Source organism: Dermacentor andersoni, chromosome 1 (genome assembly GCF_023375885.2).
Source record: "Dermacentor andersoni chromosome 1, qqDerAnde1_hic_scaffold, whole genome shotgun sequence".
NCBI lineage: Eukaryota > Metazoa > Arthropoda > Arachnida > Ixodida > Ixodidae > Dermacentor > Dermacentor andersoni.
Window position 1 is genome coordinate 56,017,821 of NC_092814.1, and position 21,606 is coordinate 56,039,426.

At 48.1% G+C, this 21,606-nt stretch overlaps 1 protein-coding gene and 1 pseudogene across 1 annotated transcript in view; one reads left to right on the plus strand and one right to left on the minus strand.

Annotated features, from left to right (window-relative positions):
• The window catches only part of LOC126544599 (Kv channel-interacting protein 4-like), a 617,305-nt gene that overhangs the window by 436,894 nt on the left and 158,805 nt on the right, over positions 1-21,606 (minus strand). The gene's annotated exons all lie outside the window — the stretch shown is intronic.
• On the plus strand, positions 10,541-11,792 carry LOC140215216 (uncharacterized; annotated as a pseudogene).

Consider the following 21,606-nt stretch of genomic DNA (forward strand, 5'->3'; position numbering starts at 1 on the left):
ACAGCGCGAACAGCGCACATCGTGCGTCAACAAAGAGTGGCATTAGAAAAGAACTTCTTTTTTTTTTTTGTCTGCAAGGAAAAGGCAGGCCAGGAATATCTTTTCTTCCCTTTTCCTTTTTAAGCTTCGTTTATTTGCTGTCTCTATTCTTATTTTCCCCAACTTGTCCACAAAGAATATATTGATTCTAGACATTCCGCTTACGCCGCCTCTTATAAGTCGCGTACACCCTTTCTCGTGCCTATTCTCGGGCGGCTGAGATGTTTTTTTTTTTTTTTTTTTTTTTCTGTGCTCCAGCTTTTCTATTTCTAAGCGGCCTCTCTCCTCGCTTTCAAACCAGCTGTTTGACGCTTGCTTCCGCTTGTTTATTCTTTCTTTGGTTTCCTTCACTGCGACTGCGTCAGTTCTTTTGCTTTTTAAGTCGTTTGTACTTGCCGTGCACGCGTTACTGCCTCCGTGCTTATACAAAGCGTACACCACGGTCTCCTTATGCCTGTAATGTTACTTTCTTTCTTTTTTTGCTTCTTACGGAGATGTCCAGCATCTCGCAACTCACCTCTGTTTTGCATAGGAGGCGAGAACTCTTACAACGAAGGAGCGACACCTGACGTTTCGGTAGAGAAGCGCACGGCACGCTTCGTGCCCCTTCGTCGGCGCAAACGCGGGCAACGCGCGCTCATCGCACTGCACACGCTCTCTCGCATGCTACCGCACTCGGGTAGCACATGATACCCGGCAGAGAACAGGAAAACACACACAAAACAATGCTGACAACTTACACGGCACGCTCCATTAGCCGCACGACGCAAATGGTGTTTTTCACGAAGAGCGCAGCATTGCGCGGGCGGCCGGCTAAGTGCGGAGGAGGCGCGCGGAAAATGAGAGCGAATAGCTCCGTAGACGCGAGCGTCTTAACGTGCGCGCCAGGGCGGCGTGGTGGCGCGCCGACGAACAATGAAGGGCGAAGCCAGAGGCACGCAAAGAAACCGAGAAAAATAAAGATGACGCTAGACGGTTTTTTTTTTTAGGAGAACGTGTTGAGCTTTGTCTATTCGATAGCTTCTTATACGTTGTTGTCATTACTTCCGCTTGCTTGCGCGCTCTGCCGTTTTGACTGCAAGCATGAAAATCAGAGTATATGGTATATCTGTCTGCGCGGCTGCGCCTGCCTCTCCTCCTTGCCAACCGCTATCTTTGCTTTGCCCGAGAGCCACGCTCTCGCTGTTGAGCTGAGATTGCGGCGGTAAGACAACGCACTGCTGGTGGCCCGTCGCCTCCTGCATTTTTGTTTTCTTTCGTGACCACCAGCACATCTTGCTTTTGCTTCATTGTTGCCTTGCGGCTCGTGTTTTCTTTTTTTTTTTTCTTTTTCCCCCTTTTCGCACCGAGCGCAGTGGTCTCCAACGCCAGCTTGAAGAAGTACCAGCGCACAATGTCGCACAGTGTCACGCAGCCACCACCTTGTTATCGTCCAATAAATCCAAATGTCAGGCGCCAGTGCGAGGTGCAGAGAACTGAAAGGGGGCGAACAAACAAGAAAGTCAACTCGGTCGTAACGTGGAGCCCGGACAAAGAGGGAGCGGCCCTGACGACCGCTTCCAGAAGCCTCAATGGCCCTACTAGGCTCCGCAGGTGGGAGGGGCGGCATTCACTCGCCCTACGGGGGAAGCTACAAGCCCGAGACGAAATAAAAAAGAAAGAAAAAAGGACAGAGAAGGAGGGAGAGTCGTAGACATACGACGAAATGCGAGTCTTTGCAGGAGACACTCCGTGAATTCGTGGCGAGGTTCAAATGGTTTCACCCGTCGGATGGGGTCTTGCCGAACGACTGTCTCCTCCAGGTCTAGTTTTATGTGCCCTTGTCCTCTTTGTGTAGATCTTAAAATGAAATGGCTTTTCTGCGGCTTCTCGGCGCTCTAGCCGAGAGAGTTGGTGAGCGAAAGCCCACAGCGTTTTCTTGCACTGTGAACTAATAGCTGCTGAATTTAAAAAATCAGTGCGCGAAGCGCAAGGGCTGTCGAACACGGTGGAAATGAAAGTAGTCAATCGTTTACAGATAGCTTATCCGATCGGTAAGGAATCACAGAGAGAGCCAAAAGAAGACGATCAATGGACTTGTTTGTAATCTGTCCATTCTTTTTTTTTTCACCCTACGTAAGCGTTATCTACACCCAATTTGATTTCCGTATCAATTATCAAGGTTAGAATTTGATTGTTTTCGTTATAGAGGCCGCAAGCAATATGCAGGATATACTTTTAGTTCTCTACGTCTTCTTCATTGTTTCCTCATACATCATGTCACAACCCTGTGACGAAGAGGATAAAAATCTCGACCGTTATGCGCTCATTGCGAGACAAAGCGTACCCTTCCTGACCACCATAACCCTTCATGTAGCCGAGGCAGGCGGTGTCATTACTATGGTGGATCGCCGCGGCCAGCGTTAGGCATAGAGCTACCCACAAAGTATGAAATTCAACGGTTCCCGTGTAGCCTAGAAACACGTCTGGCCACGCAATGGTGCACCCCTCCCCCCCCCCCCCTTAACCAACGTGGGCCAAGCTTCCCGAAAACACAGGCAGAAAAGAAGAAGAAAGAAAGAAAAGAAACAAAGCTACACAACAGGATGATAAACGTACGCGTGTGGCACGTGAATGAGCGGATGAGCGTGTCTTTCAACGAAGTGCTGCCGCGGAAGCCTCATAGACAACTTCGCGGTCAGCGAACAGACAGCACAGATCGCCAACGCGGCAGCAGGCCTCGACTAAAATCGCCGAGTTACAAGAAGGACGAATAATTAAAAAACGAAAGAGTGATAGAGCGTAGAGATGCGAAAAGTTGTTAGGGGGTGAGTGAGGGGCGCGCTTGGATGGGGGCAGCTGCTACTCTTGTGGCTGCGTTGGTGGGGCGAGTGGCGCAGACAGCAATCAGCCTCCGCGGAATTGGTGCCGGCACGCCAGGCAAGAAGGGGAAGGGGGGTGGCAAGCATTAGGGCATTAGGGCCCGTGGCGCGGTGGCAAGGGGTCGATCAACGGCCAAAGGGAGAGAGGAGGGGAGGGGGGACGCCTCTAATTAACGCGGCCAACGTGACTGCCAAGCAAAATACACAAGCGAATAATGTGGACCCGGCACGGAGAGAGAAAGAAACACCGGACGTAGCAGACGCGTATAAACTGACAGAACGCGTGTGCGAGAGCTGGTCGTTACACGCCTGACCGGTGCAGTTACTGCACGTGGGCAAACGATCGACCTGCCGTCTTTCTCTTCTGGCCCGCGAAACGACCTAGCGGACACTGTCTTGCGAACCTTGCGCATTCGTGCGTGCGATGTCAACCCCTATCTCCGCCCCCCCTTTCTTTCTTCTTCTCGAACTATAGACAGAAAAAAAAAAAAGCACTCATCACTTTCTCAGCCAGCACGCAGCCAACGCAATTGTACGCCGTCACTGGTCACGTAACACTCGCCGTAAAGCGTAGTTATGACGCCCCACGTCGTAGTATAGTACACAGTAGCCACGTACACATCTATACTGACGGATTGACTACACGGAGCAGTTCTGGCGGTGCTGTGTTTATTTCAACGGGAGGAATAACACTGTGATTCAAGGCGTCGCATGCTGTGACATCCACGACTGCATAACTCACCGCTCGGCGCACTGCTCTTCAGTTTATTGACACAGAGAGTTCTCGTACATGGGCGTGTTTTACGACTCGAAACCGGCTTTACACAGCATGCAGTCTGACGTGGTGCTCACGAACAGCTAATTTATTTTATTTTATTTATTTATTTATTTATTTATTTATTTATTTATTTATTTATTTATTTATTTATTTATACAATACTGCGGACAATAAGTCCAAGCAGGGTGAGCAAAATAAAAAGATGATGTACACAGAAGGACAAGATGAAATAAGTGTGTAACACGTTTTTCACACAAATTGTTCGTTCGTAAGGTAGACGATTAAGAAAATTTTTAACTTGATCACAATACAACTATAATTAATACACGAAATAACAAGATTATTTACACAAAGTATATACAGCTCACGGGCGCTGGGGGTATGCTTCAGTTAGTTTATTCCAGTCATCTATTGTTTGTGGAAAAAAAGAGTGCCGAAAAGCGTCAGTCCTTGCGAAAATAGGTGTTAGAGAATGAGAGTAGTGGTGTCGAGTGGGTCTGCTTATCAAGGGGGATACGTATTTTGCGGTGTCAGGCTATTTTATGATTAATTAAGTTTGAAAGAAACTAGTCGACTTTTCTTTCTTCGAATTTGTAATAGTTCAATGCCGTTATCGGTTAGCAATGCAGTGGGGGAGTCAGTAGCCTTAAATTTACTGTAAATAAATCGTACCGCTTTTCTTTGAATTCTTTCTAGGTTCTTAATGTTAATTTTTGTGTCATCATCATCAGCCTGGTTATGCCCACTGCAGGGCAAAGGCCTCTCCCATACTTCTCCAACTACCCCGGTCATGTACTAATTGTGGCCATGTTGTCCCTGCAAACTTCTTAATCTCATCCGCCCACCTAACTTTCTGCCGCCCTCTGCTACGCTTTCCTTCCCTTGGAATCCATTCCGTAACTCTTAATGACCATCGGTTATCTTCCCTCCTCATTACGTGTCCTGCTCATGCCCATTTCTTTTTCTTGATTTCAACTAAGATATCATTAACTCGCGTTTGTTCCCTCACCCAATCTGCTCTTTTCTTATCCATTAACGTTACACCTATCATTCTTCTTTCCATAGCTCGTTGCGTCGTCCTCAATTTAAGTAGAACTCTTTTCGTAATCCTCCAGGTTTCTGCCCCGTACGTGAGTACTGGTAAGACACAGCAGTTATAAACTTTTCTCTTGAGGGATAATGGCAACCTGCTGTTCATGATCTGAGAATGCCTGCCAAACGCACCCCAGCCCATTCTTATTCTTCTGATTATTTCAGTCTCATGATCCGGATCCGCAGTCACTACCTGTCCTAAGTAGATGTATTCCTTACCACTTCCCGTGCCTCACTACCTATTGTAAACTGCTGTTCCCTTCCGAGACTGTTAAACATTACTTTAGTTTTCTGCAGATTAATTTTTAGACCCACCCTTCGGCTTTGCCTCTCCAGGTCAGTGAGCATGCATTGCAGTTGGTCCCCTGAGTTACTAAGCAAGGCAATATCGTCAGCGAATCGCAAGTTACTAAGGTATTCTCCATTAACTCTTATCCCCAATTCTTCCCAATCCAGGTCTCTGAATACCTCTTGTAAACACGCTGTGAATAGCATCGGAGAGATCGTATCTCCCTGCCTGACGCCTTTCTTTATTGGGATTTTGTTGCTTTCTTTATGGAGGACTACGGTGGCTGTGGAGCCGCTATAGATATCTTTCAGTATTTTTACATACGGCTCCTCTACACCCTGACTCCGCAATGCCTCAATGACTGCTGAGGTTTCCACTGAATCAAACGCTTTCTCGTAATCAATGAAAGCTATATATAAAGGTTGGTTATATTCCGCACATTTTTCTATCACCTGATTGATAGTGTGAATATGGTCTATTGTTGAGTAGCCTTTACGGAATCCTGCCTGGTCCTTTGGTTGACTGAAGTCTAAGGTGTTCCTGATTCTATTTGCAATTACCTTAGTAAATACTTTGTAGGCAACGGACAGTAAACTGATCGGTCTATAATTTTTCAAGTCTTTGGCGCCCCCTTTCTTATGGATTAGGATTATATTAGCGTTTTTCCAAGATTCCCGTACGCTCGAAGTCCTGAGGCATTGCGTATACAGGGTGGCCAGTTTCTCTAGAAAAATCTGCCCACCATCCTTCAACAAATCTGCTGTTACCTGATCCTCCCCAGCTGCCTTCCCCCTTTGCATAGCTCCCAAGGCTTTCTTTACTTCTTCCGGTGTTACCCGTGGGATTTCGAATTCCTCTAGACTATTCTCTCTTCCATTATCGTCGTGGGTGCCACTGGTACTGTATAAATCTCTACAGAACTCCTCAGCCACTTGAACTATCTCATCCATATTAGTAATGATATTGCCGGCTTTGTCTCTTAACGCATACATCTGATTCTTGCCAATTCCTAGTTTCTTCTTCACTGCTTTTAGGCTTCCTCCGTTCCTGAGAGCATGTTCAATTCTATCCATATTATACTTCCTTAGGTCAGCTGTCTTACGCTTGTTGATTAACTTCGAAAGTTCTGCCAGTTCTATTCTAGCTGTAGGGTTAGAGGCTTTCATACATTGGCGTTTCTTGATCAGATCTTTCGTCTCCTGCGATAGCTTACTGGTATCCTGTCTAACGGAGTTACGACCGACTTCTATTGCACACTCCTTAATGATGCCCACAAGATTATCGTTCATTGCTTCAACACTAAGGTCCTCTTCCTGAGTCAAAGCGGAATAACTGTTCTGTAGCTTGATCTGGAATTCCTCTATTTTCCCTCTTACCGCCAACTATATTGATCGGCTTCTTATGTACCAGTTACTTCCGTTCCCTCCTCAGGTCTAGGCTAATTCGAGTTCTTACCATCCTATGGTCAGTGCAGCGCACCTTGCTGAGCACGTCCACATCTTGTATGATGTAAGGGTTAGCGCAGAGTATGAGGTCTATTTCATTTCTAGTCTCGCCGTTCGGGCTCCCCCACGTCCACTTTCGGCTACCTCGCTTGCGGAAGAAGGTATTCATTATCCGCATATTATTCTGTTCCGCAAACTCTACTAATAACTCTCCCCTGCTATTCCTAGTGCTTATGCCATATTCCCCCACTGCCTTGTCTCCAGCCTGCTTCTTGCCTACCTTGGCATTGAAGTCGCCCATCAGTATACTGTATTTTGTTTTGACTTTACCCATCGCCGATTCCACGTCTTCATAGAAGCTTTCGACTTCCTGGTCATCATGACTGGATGTAGGGGCGTATACCTGTATAACCTTCATTTTGTACCTCTTATTAAGTTTCACAACAAGACATGCCACCCTCTCGTTAATGCTATAGAATTCCTGTATGTTACCAGCTATGTTCTTATTAATCAGGAATCCGACTCCTAGTTCTCGTCTCTCCGCTAAGCCCCGGTAGCACAGGACGTGCCCGCTTTTTAGCACTGTATATGCTTCATTTGGCCTCCTAACTTCACTGAGCCCTACTGTATCCCATTTACTGCCCTCTAATTCCTCCAATAGCACTGCTAGACTCGCCTCACTAGATAACGTTCTAGCGTTAAACGTTGCCAGGTTCATATTCCAATGGCGGCCTGTCCGGAGCCAGGGATTCTTAGCACCCTCTGCAGCGTCGCAGGTCTGACCGCCGGGTGCAGCGGTGGCGTAGAGGTAGAACACCCGCCTCGCGTGCAAGAGGTCCGTGGTTCGAATCCCGGTGTCGCGCAATTTTCCACCGGACTAAAAAAAAAAATCCGCGTGTTGATAAAATTGCGTAAACAGGCCTGGAGTGTGGCCTGATCCCGGTGACCAGAACCGGTAACGCACTCCCTCACCAGAGCAGGATTGGCCACCCTGGTGCAGTACTTGGCCACAACCTCCTATATGAATTTCTGTGTGAGCGTCCCAAACTTTGGAAGCGTACTCAAGTTTTGGCCTAATTAAGGAAAAGTAAGAGAGTAGTTTAACAATAGGCGGAGCTGTGGCGCAGAAGGCATAGTTTGCGGAAAGCGGCAGAGCAGATGGTATTTATGTGCAAGTTCCATGATAAGTCACTCGTTAATGTTAAGCCTAAATATTTATAGCAGGTTACTTTCCGTGACCCGCCGTGGTTGCTCAGTGGCTATGGTGTTAGACTGCTGAGCACGAGGTCGCGGGATCGAATTCCGGCCACGGCGGCCGCATTTCGATGGGGGCGAAATGCGAAAACACCCGTGTACTTAGATTTAGGTACACGTCAAAGAACCTACGGCGTGTCTCATAATCAGAAAGTGGTTTTGTCACGTAAAACCCCATAATTTATTTTTTTTTTTACTTTCCGTAAAGGTGCTGCAGCTAAATTGTAAGTGTAGTCTAAGGGGACTTTTTGCGCGTTATGGGGAGATAGACACACTTAGTTGTATTAAGAAGCATTCCCCATTGCTCACACCATTTCAACACATTTTATAAGTTAGAGTTAAGGTCAAATTGGTCACTAATGCAGGTAACTTCTCTAAACAAAACACAATCATCAGCAAATAGACGAATCTGAACTGGGGAGTTAACGACATTGACCATATCATTAATATATAGTAAGAAAAGTAGAGGGCCAAGTACACTCCCCTGCGGAATGCCAGAAGTTACCGGAAGGCAGCCAGAGAGTTGTTCTCCCACCTGAACGTACTAGTTGCGGTTGTTCAGATAGGCTGAAATCCAGGATATGAATAATTCTGGTATGCTAATCATCCGAAGCTTAGTAATTAGTTTGTCGTGTGGGACTGTATCGAATGCTTTGCTGTAATCTAGGAATATTACATCAATTTGACTGTTCGTATCTAGACAAGCTGCAAAGGTGTTAACTATAGTAACCAGTTGTGCTGTAGTAGAAAATCCTTTTCAAAATCCATGTTGATGATTTGATAAAACTACGTTTTCTTCGACGAATTCGTGTAATTTGTGAGCTATTATGTGTTCGATAAGCTTACAACACGAAGATGTTAAGGAGATCGGGCGATAATTTTGTAGTAATAGACGGTCGCCTTTCTTGAATATAGGCACAACTCGGGCTGACTTCCAGTCATCTGGCAATTCTGCTGATAGCAGAGAGACACGAAAAATAATAACTAAGTATTTAGCAACAGACTCGGCAATGCGACGAAGAAATATGTTCGGTATATTGTCGGGACCGCAAGAAGTTTTAGTCTTAGAGTCAAGCAACATAGCAAGAACGCCAGGATAAGAAATGAAGTTTACATTTAAAGCATGGTCCCTGTTTCTGGTGGGTAGAGAATCACTAGCGGCCAAAAATACACTATGGAAATAGTCATTGAAGTGTTGAGCAATGGCGGTCTGATCAAATACCAATGAACCATCGACAAGAACCTGTGAAATGAGTTTCTTTTTTTCGTTGGCATAGTTCCAAAACATCTTTGGATCATTTTTTATGAAGTTTGGGAGTGACGTTTTGAAGTAGTAGTCTTTCGAAGTAAGCACCGCATGTGCAAGGTTATTTAGAGTGTCGGATAGAAGTTGGGGATCAGCATGCTTTTTCTTTAATCTTTTTGCTTTACGCTTGTTGTGAATGATGCTTCTCGTCATCCTTGGTGTATGTTTATGCACCTTCTTACGTTTAAACGGTATAAAGTTTTCAATGCGGTAGACGCATATGCGTTTAAATTGGCCCCACAAACTGCAAACATCTGTATTAACAAAATCTGTTAAACAAGTTTCTAGGTGGTCGATAATGCGTGCATCACGGGCACGTGTATAGTCTTTCACATAATGAAAGGTTACGGGTTTGCAGTCTGCGAAAGCGGCACCAGGGGAATAGAAACTGAGACAAGGCAGTGATCAGACAGACCTTGATCAATTACAACGGTGGATGTACCGAAATCACGAGGAATAACCACCAAATCTAAAACAGATTTAGAGGCACCTTGATATTGCGTTGGTTCATGAACTAATTGTATCAAATTATGTGTGAGCATTATGTCAAACACAGTATTTGCATGATTGGTATTGGTTGAAAAGGTCTCAACACGTTCCCAGTCTACTCCAGGCAGATTAAAATCGCCAATCAAAAGAACTTTGTTGTCCTGGTATTTAGACATATGTACCTTTAATTTTAGTAAGTATTCAAGAGTTGAGTCAGGCGGTCTATATAATGCGTATAGGATGAATGAGTGGCCCCACAAGGTTACTTTAATGCAGATACATTCAAGTTCCGGCACGTCCTCCAGCAAAACAGCGTCAAATTTGTGTTGGATCAGAACGGCCACACCACCTCCCCTTGATTGCCTGTCCTTACGAAAAATCGTATACGAAGGCGGGAAAATGTCGTCACCATTCACTTGTTCATGTAACCACGTCTCAGTTATTGCGGTAATGTGAGGATCGTACTGCAGCAGCAAAACTTCAAGGGGCCCCGTTTTATTCCTAATACTACGGGCGTTCAAATTAAAGAGCCGAAGTTGCTTGTCGTGCGCATGCACATTACGTCAAGGTTTCGATGGTTCAGGGGTGGTGCTATTGTAGCTTGTCATTTTCACCCGCCTGTTTTGCACTTCGTCCCAAAAATACATATCCTTATCGATCTTTAGTTTGTCGTGTATCAGGTTGATTCTTTCTTTTGCCTTGTTCTATCTCAATTCACCACGACTTCACCACAACGTCAAACAGAAATTATTTTCCAGTGGCTACTTGGCCGTTGCGGCATCAGTGAAAATGATCAAGCAGACAAAGCTGCCCGAGAGTCACATTGCTACATCGGGATGACGTCACGCCAGCATACGGCAACAGTTATCGCCTCTGCTCCTCCGCCTCACACTCCCTCTCTAACCGTCTCGCACAACGCATATATTTAACACGCATCAAAGCAATAAACGTTGTCTTGGCCCAGCCACCGCTGTGTATGGTGCGTATTCTTCAGTGGCGACGAGGATGGGATGACAATGGGTAGCCCTCTTGGTAAGCCGCAGCCTTCACCACCATGGGAGGACATGCCAGCCCGCCGCAGTTTGACGAGACGAGCGACAAGTGGCCACCTTACCAAGTTCGACTAGAGGCCTTCTTTGAAGGCAATGGCGTCACGGATGACAAGAAGAAGCGGGCCCTGTTGGTTGCAGCATTGACGACTCGCACCGTGGATGTACTTACTTAGTGGTCGATGCGCGCGCCAGACAAGGTGAACGAACTTTCTTACGCCCAAGTGGTAGCTTTGCTGCAGCAGCGCTTCTCGCCGCAACTAAACGAGATAGCACAGTCTTGCCAGTTCTTTACAGGCGACCAGCTGCCAGGCGAACCTGTCAAATATTTCATAGTTGCCACTCGTCAGACAGCGGACACACGCAGTTTTGGCGCAACATTGGATTGAATGCTGCGACATCGCATCGTCTGTGTGCTGCAAAGCGCAGGAGGGCGTCGACAGTTGCTTGCGAAACCGCAGCTGACGAGGAGAGAAGCAGAATAAATCGTGTTGTCCGCGGAAATGGCAGAAGCGAGCGCGCAACAGATGAGTCACGCCGCTGAAGGGAAGCGAACATGCGATAGGAGGACAGTCTTATCGCCTAAGGAACCGGCCACGGATTTTTCGTGCAACCGCTGCGGAGCGAAAGGGCACGAACCAGATGATTGCCGGTTGCGTTCGGCAACATGCTTCAAGTGCCAACAGCAGGGTCTTATCTCCCGAGCCTGTTTCTGTCGGGAGACAGATAATTGAAGGGCCACCAAGGGCTGTCACGTCAGGTACATGCCCTGTCGTCTCGGAAGGAGGGCACAGCATGGCCTTCCTACCGTCCACGCCCGCTGTGGGCGCGGACGGTATATTCGTGTTAGCAGCGGACAGTCATGTCATCCATGTCGGCATCACGCAATTCACTGTGCGCACATTGAATTGTGGGGGTGTTCCAATGGACATGCAGGTTGATACAGGGTCACCGGTGTCGGTCATCACGTGGCCCACTTAAGAACAAAACAAAACAGTGTGGCCCAAGCTGCGTGGTTCGCCATTGAAACTGACTTGTTTCCTGGGAAGGCTTGCCGTTCGTGGACAGCTCAAGCTTTCGTGCGGAAACCGGTCGACGGACAGTCCTCTGTTTCTCTAGCCCCAACCTGTGCGGACGCGACCTGATCCAGGCGCTCAACATGTTCGAGGCGCCAGTAATGAACGTGAACACGACAGGTGAGCGAATGCCTTTCGTTAGGAGGGATGATGTTAACGTGCACCGTTTGGTAACAGAATTCACTGACGTGTTCGAGCCAGGCCTAGGTCTCATCACGGGTCCGCCGGTACACTTTGAGATGCGGGACAACGTGGTACCGAAATTCTGGAAGACACGCGAGGTTCCGTACGCCTTTCGTCGAAGGGTAGACTGAACTTGAGCGCCTTTTGGCCGCGGGTATTATTGTCCCTGTGCCTCATTCTAAGTGGGCCGCACCGGTGGTGCTGGCAGTAAAGCGTAACGGCCGCATTCGCCTCTGCGGCGTTTTTTAAACTCACGGCAAACAAAGTTTGTCACACTGAGCAGTATCCGTTTCCCCGAGTGGAAGATAACCTGGCAACGTTGAACGGCGGTCAGGTTTTCACCACAATAGATTTGCAGGAGGCTTACCATCGGCAACCGTTGGACGACGAAGCCATGCTACTTACGACCATAAACCCGCATAAGGGACTGTTTAGCTTCAATCGCCTGCCATTTGGAGTGGCTTCAGCGCCGGCAGTGTTCCAACACCGCATGGAGACCATCTTGCAAATACTTCATCGTGTTCAGGTCTACTTGGACGCCGTCATCATCGCAGAGAAACACAATGACTGCCCCACAATGCACGAAGTATTGCAGCGGTTTCGGGAAAAATGGCGTGCACTTAAATGCGGACAAGTGCAAGTTTTGTCGAGCACAGGTGGATATCCTGGGACATCGAATTAGTGCTCGGGGACGTCAACCAAAGTTACACAACGTGGATGCCACTCTTCAAGTGCAGGTGCCGCGGAATCTCGCAGAGTTAAGGTCGTATCTGGGCATGGTAACACAAGTTTCTTCTCAATGCATCTGCGGCCATGGCGCCACTTTATCAACTGCTCGGCAAGGAAGCTAAGTGGGAGTCCAGTCCCAGTCACCAACGGAAGTTCAGCAAGGTGTAGGACCTCCTCAAGTCCACTGATTTCTTGGCGCATTTTGACCCTTGCAAGGCTCTTGTCCTGGAATGCGATGCCTCCCCGGATAGGATCGGTGCAGTGCTTTCTCACGATGTCGAGGACGGGGTGCGTCGGCCAATAGGCTTTCGTTCTCGGGTACCGACGGAAGCCGAGCAAAATTATTCACGCCTGGAGCGCGAAGCTCTGGCTCTAGTTTTTGGGGCCTCGAAATTCCGACAATACCTACTCGGTAAGCCATTCACACTGTTGACTGACCATAAGCCGCCTGTGGGACTTTTTCATCCGGATAGGGCTGTACCAGTGATGGCCGCCGCCCGAACCCGGCGATAGGCCCTGCTGCTGAGTGCATATGACTACGTCATCAAACACCAGCCGGGAAAGGATAATGTTCCAGCAGATGCCCTCAGCCGACTCCCGACGTCCACAACGTCTCAGCCAGAGACCCTGGAAGAAACCGGGGATGGTGAGTATGTCTTGCTCACGGAAAACCTGAATGACGGTGTATAGTCCGCGAAACAACTGACCGCTCTCACCTCGCACGATGAGGACTTAGCAAAGGTGCAAAAATGGGTGGCCAAGAAATTTGGGGCCCAAGGACCTGTATTTGCGACCATACTTCAACCGGAAGGCTGAGATAACGTGGAGTCATGGGCTTCTATATTGGGGCCATCGCGTAATCGTGCCTAAGAGTGCAATAGCGGGAACGTTACGCCTGCTGCATGATACCCATCAAGGTATTTGCTCAATGAAGCGGCTAGGCCATTCCTGCTGTGGTATCCGAGGATCGCTAACCAGATCGAGAACATGGTAAAGTCATGCCCCAGTTGCGCACAAGCAGCGCCTATGCCCCCCAAGAAATTCCCGGTCGCATGGCCATAAACGCGCGAGTGTTGGTCCAGGCTGCATATTGACTTTGCGGGGCCGATCGGTGGATACATGCTACCGATCGTTGTGGATTCACATAGTAAATGGATCGAAGCAATACCCCTGAAAAGCACCACAACCCACGCCACCATAGAAGCCCTGCGCACCTTGTTCGGCACGTTCGGATTGCCCCGGACGCTTGTATCTGATAATGGCGCGCTATATACAAGTGCCGAATTTCGGGAGTTTATGAAGGTAAATAACATAACACATGTTCGGACAGCACCGTATCATCCGCAGTCCAACGGTCTCGCGGAACGCGCCATGCGAACTGTTCGAGTTTTTGAAGAATGTCCATGGGTCTTTGAAAACACGCTTGGCAAGGATTCTGCACAGGTACCGAAGGACGCCGCAGGCCGGGGGCAGTACCCCAGCGAAACTCCTTATGGGCTACGAGCTCCGTTCCAGGCTGGACAACGCAGTGGCACCACAGGGGCCTCTCGCCCCACAGTCTCCAGGTGACCGCCCCGTTCCTGTCTGGGTAAAGAACTTCGGGCGAGGCGAGCCATGGATCCCAGCACAGAACACGTCATCGGACGGCACTCGCATGGTGGACGCCGATGGTCCAAGAGGGGGTGAACATTCGTCGACACAGCGACCAGATAAAGCCACGAGTGCGGGAGCATGACCTGCACGATGGAGCCTGAGGGCCAAGAAGGAACATCTAACACTTATTGTGCCACTGTCGTCGATTTCAGTCGAAAGGACAAACATTATCTATCGCATTGCGACGACTGGACGATCGGTTGTTGTCTGTGCAGGCGCTACTTGAGGACGGTCCCCATCGTTTGTCGGTGCAGAAAGCTCTGAAGGCACGTTTGTCTTTCTTGAGGGCAACTGACCTGTGTAAATGCCTTTGACTTGCTTAGACCCTCGGCGTGCGTACGCGATCTCGCCGCGACTTTCCTCCTCCCTCTCTCTAGCTCATCTTTCTATTCTCTTTACCTTCCCCCATAGTTGGGTAGCCAACCAGACTAATTTCTGGTTAACATCCCTGTCTTCTCTCTTTAGTTCCTCACGCCGTACACGTGTGTTTAAATGTAGAGTAATCATTCATCTCTTCGTCGACATTACCAGAGGAAGGGATAAAGAGAAGAGACGATGTAAAAGCAGACGTAATTACAGGCGTGACATCTTTCGTCTTTTACTTTGTAGCTGCATTGCTTAATTGTCGCTTTTATTTTACTTTATCTTACGGTCTCCCACAGAGATTGATTGCTTTTAATTAGATCATTACTCATTATTAGAAATGCTTTGGGAAGGCTATTCTTTTTTAATACTGAGAAAATTACCTCGCTTCTTCGTTTTTTTACGCGCCCAAAAAGCAAACCCTTCTTCCAAGCCTGCCCACAAATCTTGAAACGTGGCCAATGTCATTAATTAACGTCCATGGCGCCTTCCTGAATACTTTCACTCGAGGTATAAATACGCTTTATTTTAGTTTTTTTTTGTTGTTGTTGTAAATTATGCTTCTTGTTCGTGGTCCTTGTTTACTGATGGCTATGAAGATGCTGGCGAGAACATCATGGAATGAGCCAAGGAATGCTTGACGCACTTAACGAAAAAAAAACGCCAAGACTCAATGATACGAGTGACCTCGCATATGTGATGTTCAATTTTACATTGTGCGCTGTGGGGAGAATTATACATTCACACATTGAATTGCACTTGTCAGGTTCTTGCCTCGAAGGGCACGAGAGGCGCAAAATAATATTTCCGAATATAAAATAGGCGCTCCGCCGAGTCGTCTGGAGTATATTTTTGGACCACCTGGTGATTTTTGTTGACACGCAGTGCTGAATAGTGCGTTCTGAGTTACCGGAAAAAACACTAAAGAAACAGACGAAGGCCGTCCATCCACAAAAATAAACTATGGCCGGACACATCAGGCCGTAAACATAGTAACGGCCTGAAAAGCACGAGCAAGAGGTCTTAGTAGTTGGGAAAAGAAAAAATGTGTTTGACGGGTGTCGTTTTTTTTTTTTTAGTTGAAGATATCATGTTTTCGAAAATAGCCTCCTATTATACTGCCTTTCTGCGGATGTTGGCCTCGATATACAATCACAAGATACAAAGCACATAAATACAGTTGCATTTATAGATTTGCATTCGTTGTCTAATACGTGTGTCGTGCTCATAGTTTATGCACCTTGTGCGATAAAGCCGAGTTTTGCCGCTTGTGCCTTTGCGCGCGTGTCATGTCACCCGTCTTTATCTAGGACAGCATCGCGCCCTTGTGGACGGGTTCGGAACTGAGTAAACGCGCATATGTCGGGACTCAGCATAGAATTGGGGCAACTTGTCCTCGCCATTTGTCTCTGTATGTTCGAGCACGTTCAGGAATATATGCGGAGGACTTCATTTACTCTCTTGATTTCCCGAACCTTCGACGTTTCCACTTTTAATGTTTCTTATTGTCATTATCACTATTACGTAAAAAGAAATAGCTATTGTCATTACAGGGTGACTGAATCTGCTTCTTTCCTTTTAATTTCAATAAAATATGGTACCCTGAAAATATAGGGACTTCGTCGGAAATGTTTCCGGTTTTTGAGAAGCCGATATGAAAAAAGAGCAGACGGCGCTAGGTCGCTTTGCTTTGGAGCGAAGCCGGAAACCCAAATTTAGCCACGAGATTTCAATATGCGTACTTCCGGACCTCACTGCGAGAGGATGTCAACACGATGCGCAGACGCAGTATAATTCTCGAGAAGGTCGCAGAGTCATTAGGAACCCTGGCAGCTATCGAAGTGATCTGCGTGGAATGTAAGAATCCAGATGCGTCCGCGTTTCGCTGTCATCAAGGTTTCAACAGGTGCCTGCACGGCCTGCGAATCGGTGTAACGAAATGTCCGGTGCTTGACTGCATTGAACAAGAAACAAAAGTGACAAAAAAACTGAAAGAGGCAAAAAAGAAATGAATGCAAGAAGAGAAGGAAGAATGGATAACAACGAAAAAAATTGGAGGGCGCTTAAGCTTCGCCTTCAAGAGTGGAACGCGATAGCGTTATCGCACCCCGTTCGCATCGCCTGCTCAAACGCGCTAGGCCAGCCAAACGCCGCGATCGGCACAGATAGCCGGGCCGCGACGCGCCATGAAGGCGGACGCGATCATGGGGCGGGTGGCGCGCCACGTGTCGGGGCAGCGCCGTACATTGCGAGGAGGGGCTCTCCTGTGTTTGCCGCAAGATGGCTCTGCGTGTGCGCAGAGCGCAGAAGAAATGTAGCGGAAACGTTCTTCGCTACTCGTGAAACTGCGACTTCTGTAAGTTACATGGTCATAATTACCGATATACACCGCAGTATAACTTTCTACGGCACGTTTCTAAGCCAACACCACATTCACTAGAGGTGATTTTGTCCCGTTTTGAAGGAAGGAACTCGTGGCTGACTGGTAGCGTCTCCGTCTCACACTCCGGACACCCTGGTTCGATTCCCACCAGCCCATCTTGCAAGATGTTTTTTATTTATGAAGTGCCTTCTGGGATTTATTACTCATGGCCAACGCCGCTGACGCCGACGACACCGGCTTTTCTGCGACACGAGCTCCTTAACGCTGTCGCGTGAATAAGCAGCAAGGGAGCCAGACTCGTGATCGTAAGTTGACACAGCTGTATTGCTTTCTCATCCGCACTCTTCCCTGAGTGAGCGACTTTGTACTCCATGGTCACAAACTTGCGCGGTGTAACTCACTGGCCCACATGGCTGCTACCGAGACAAAAAGAAGGTTTATTCCATGCAACCTCACACAGGCCACTTGTTGAATTTACGCGATACCCTACGCTTCGTTTCATTTATAGCATGACAATCCAACGGAATTGTGCAGCCACATTTGGCACTGCCTAAATTTGCGGCATAAAAAGAATAGAATGCATCATTTAGAACGAAATAAAGTTATTGAAGCCTTACCTGATTCCACGTGTAACATTAACCTCACACGCTGTGATCGCAAATGATACGTATATGGTGTTATTAGAGAGAGGGCACCTGATTACTTCCTATTGATTTCCTTTTGCCTATTTTATTGTTTTCTTTAAAATTTCTGTCGAAGCTTCGGGTCCTGTTTCGGCAGTTTAGGCACACTTATGACAGGCGCATTCAACTGGTCAGATCTGCAGGCGCATACGATATTCATTCGCCGGTGAAAATTGTGTAACTTCTCAGGCATGAGTTGCGTGCCTCTCCAGAACAAGCGCCGAAGTGTGCCAATCGTACAACAGCCTGGAGACACGACTGCGAGTGGCGGTAATCCCGTTTGAGTAACGAGGAATGTCACGCTGCCGTAACAAAGCGGTGCGGCCACGCAAGGAAGACCCACTGGGCGCCGCGAGGAACGCCAGGCCCTCTCACAAAAAATTATTTGGACATTAAACAGTACGCCCAAGGATGATGGATTATAAAGGCTACGTAATGTCTATAGACATCAACCTGCGGACTTGTCTTATACATCTGTCCTCACCGTTAGCAGATTTTTCTGTAGTGGTAATGACAGTCTCTAGGCTCTACGTCACCTGATAAATGGCGCTCAAACGGAGCTACTGCTGGCGGCACTTGCAAGGCTAAGTCCGCCTTTATAGATAGCAGCTCTCCTTCTCCCTCCTAGTCGCCTTGCACCGTTTGACGGCTATCACCTGTGGACTTTGTGCGAACATCCTACCCAGAAGACTGCGGACAACGATAGAGCACAAGAACTAGTTTTGTTAACGACTTTTGTCTATAGACAATCAGCATGATGTTTACTGACACAAAAAAAAAAAAGAAATCTCCAAGTAGGCAACGCAGTTTACCTAAAGTCTACGACACTCTATGTAAAATGTCTCAACTGACTTTTGCAAATGCTCTATAGGAGTTGCTTTTGTACGTTCTCGTCTCTGCCGGCCGCCTGTGCCTGCTTTGCGACAACAAATACAAGATCGCAGATTGTTTTCCTCACAAAATATCGCAGGAGGAAATGTTGCTTCCGTTAGCCTAGAAGAAATAACGGGAAGTTTCGGCCGAAGCGCGAAGCATGGGAGCTGGCAGCAAGGTTTAGTGTGACGAGCTGAAGCTTCTCGGAACGGTGTTATGCTGGAATGGTGGCACGCCGCAGTACGAGAGGTAACCGCTGCTCCGCAGCAGAAACAGCGCCCAGGCAGTTGTCAGACTATTCACGATGCAATCATGATGAAGAACGCCGCCACTGGCTTTGCAGGCGTCCCACCTCGATGGCGCACGAGACGAAACCAAAGGAACGCCGTCTGCGTTTCTAGCTTGCAGTGCACTGTGCATTCCTCTCCGAATGCTGCAGGCACCACGGTGTGGTATGCATACAACTGCTCACCAGGAACACCAGTGTCGGTGCGCACCAAGGCGGGGCAAAGATACTTTGCAACTGTGTCATGATACAGATAGGTACAACACGCTGAGCCGATAAGTATTTAAGATATAGGTGCAAGATACTAGCAAAATAATTGTGTCCGATACGATATACTTTTGTATCTTAGGTTACCACGATATGTTTGTCCATTCTTGAATATAGCTCCATTTTTAGGGGCCACTGCAAACTTGCACCTGTTCCCTTGCAAAATGTTTGTCTCCCGCCCGCACGCTTCGTTCCTTTCAATTAAGTACTCCAGTAACACGTACGAATTTCTTTCTCTACATTCTAACCAAGTATTGCATCGCTATTCCACAACAGTTTATGGGGCCGGCTGAACTTGCGTCAGATAAACGCAGCATGCATAGGCTGGCCGTCAGCAGATTTTCCCTGCCGTCTTTATGCACTCGACATGATGCACTGTTTGGTGGGCCAGTCAAAAAGCGAATCGGGTGTTATTTTGCTACGTGTTCGTTTGCACATGTTCGTAATTGTCCCACACTAAGCTTCAATGCGTAATTTGCATATTACGCACCAAATAGGTCGCGCGCATTCTACAGACGTAACAACGTTTTCAAGCGAAGCTTGTATTTCCTCACCTGTGTCGGCGTTGGCGTTGGCGTTGGTGTTGATGTTGGTGTTTCCGTACGAAAAAACCTAAGCCACGCGAAAATAAAAAAAATGCTTGTCGGGCTGCGGATCCGAACCACCACGCTAACCGATTCAGCCACTGCCGGTTCATCGTACGTGACTTTTAAAATGGGGTTTTATATGCATGAAGAAGTAGGCGCAGTGCAAGGCACGAGCCATTCACAGGCGTCTCCTCCCTCCAGAGGAGCAAAAGGATGTGATCGCGTGTTCGCTCGCCTCGCGCCTGCCATTTTACGCCAGTTTAGGCCCAGCAGTCAGATGGGGAGACCGCGTTTGGTTCGTTCTGCCAAAGAGCAGTCTGTGTTGAAGGAACGGAGGCGGAAGCTGGCCGCGCGTCGTGCGTTCGGCCGAAGAACAGGCGGCGTTTGATGAACGCCGCTGGGAATCCGCTCTAGAAAGATCTCATCGTCGACGTGCCGACCTTGCCGTGAGGGGGTGCGAAGCCGAGGCGTAAAGACAACGAAGAGCCGCGGATCTCGAGCTTCGCTTGCCCCCCTCTTTGCAGTAGTGGAAGAGCGGTCATTTTTTATAAACATTACATCGCGCAATAAATGCCAGCAAACAATAGCATATGTAGCGCAGGGTGTTCAGGTACTTAAAGATGTAGAAATGCCAGAAAGCTTAAAGATCAAACTTGGTGGCACACACCCCCACCCTGTTTCAAATGAGATGTTCACTATTATTTACCACCATCGTGACAATGGCATGATGACTTTGCATCACTGTTCAAAGCGCGTGTCATTTTAAATGACTGTTTAGGTTTGAGGTGGTACAGTACGCACCGCTGAAGATTTGACTTTATATCCCTCAGACGAAGAAGCAGTACATTATGTATGAGCAGATAACGTTCCGCTTAGGAAAGCATGCTGGCATTCATTAGCCGCACAGAGAACTTCCGTAGAAACTTCCAGAAAGTATGCTCGCAAATGGGGCTGGAGATTTTGGCGGGATTTCGGCGGTACACACGCGCACGCACGCACACGCGCACGCACGCACACACGCACGCACGCACACGCACACGCGCACGCACGCGCACGCACGCACGCACACACACGCGCACACGCGCACGCACACACACACACAAATGGGTGATGGAGAGGCAAATAGCAGAGAACCTATTCAGCGCGATTTCTTATGGGGCAGTTAACCTGTCAAAAGCCGTAGGTTTTAAGATAACTGAACATATGTTAATGAACCTGCGTTTGAATTGTAAAAAGATGGATGTAATGGCAGAGTTGAGCGAAAGTAGTCTCCGCGCTCTCTTGTATTCACCTACCCGCCGTGGTTGCTCAGTGGCTATGGTGTTGGGCTGCTGAGCATTAGGTCGCGGGATCGAATCCCGGCCGCGGCGGCCGCATTTCGATGGGGGCGAACTGCGAAAACGCCCGTGTGCTTGGATTTAAGGAAGGAAGGAAAAAGTGGAGAAGGAAGGCAGGGAGGTTAACCAGTTTAGCCTAACCGGTTTGCTACCCTACACATGGGAGCGGGATGCGGGGGATGAAAGATGGGAGGAGAGAGAGAGAGAGCACATAACACAGCAAACACATCGTCAGTTACAGTCCGTCACTCTTGCGCGGTACGCGACATCACTGTCACAGCCGCTTGTCCAAGCCCGTATCCTTCATAAACCGCAGTAGTCCCTTCGTCGCCTTCAGCTGCGATGTCTTCTGTCGGCGATATGTGAAAACGGTTGCAACTGACAATGGTCTATTGTCCAGGTGCGCTAGAACGGACGCCATGGACTGTCTCTGAACATTATATTCAGGACAGTCGCACAGAATGTGTTCCATCGTCTCCTCGCAAAGGCAGGCATTGCAGAGAGCGTTGTCGGCCATTCCAATGCGAAACGAGTAGGATTTCGTGAAGGCCACCCCTAGCCATAAGCGATAAAGCAGGGTGGCC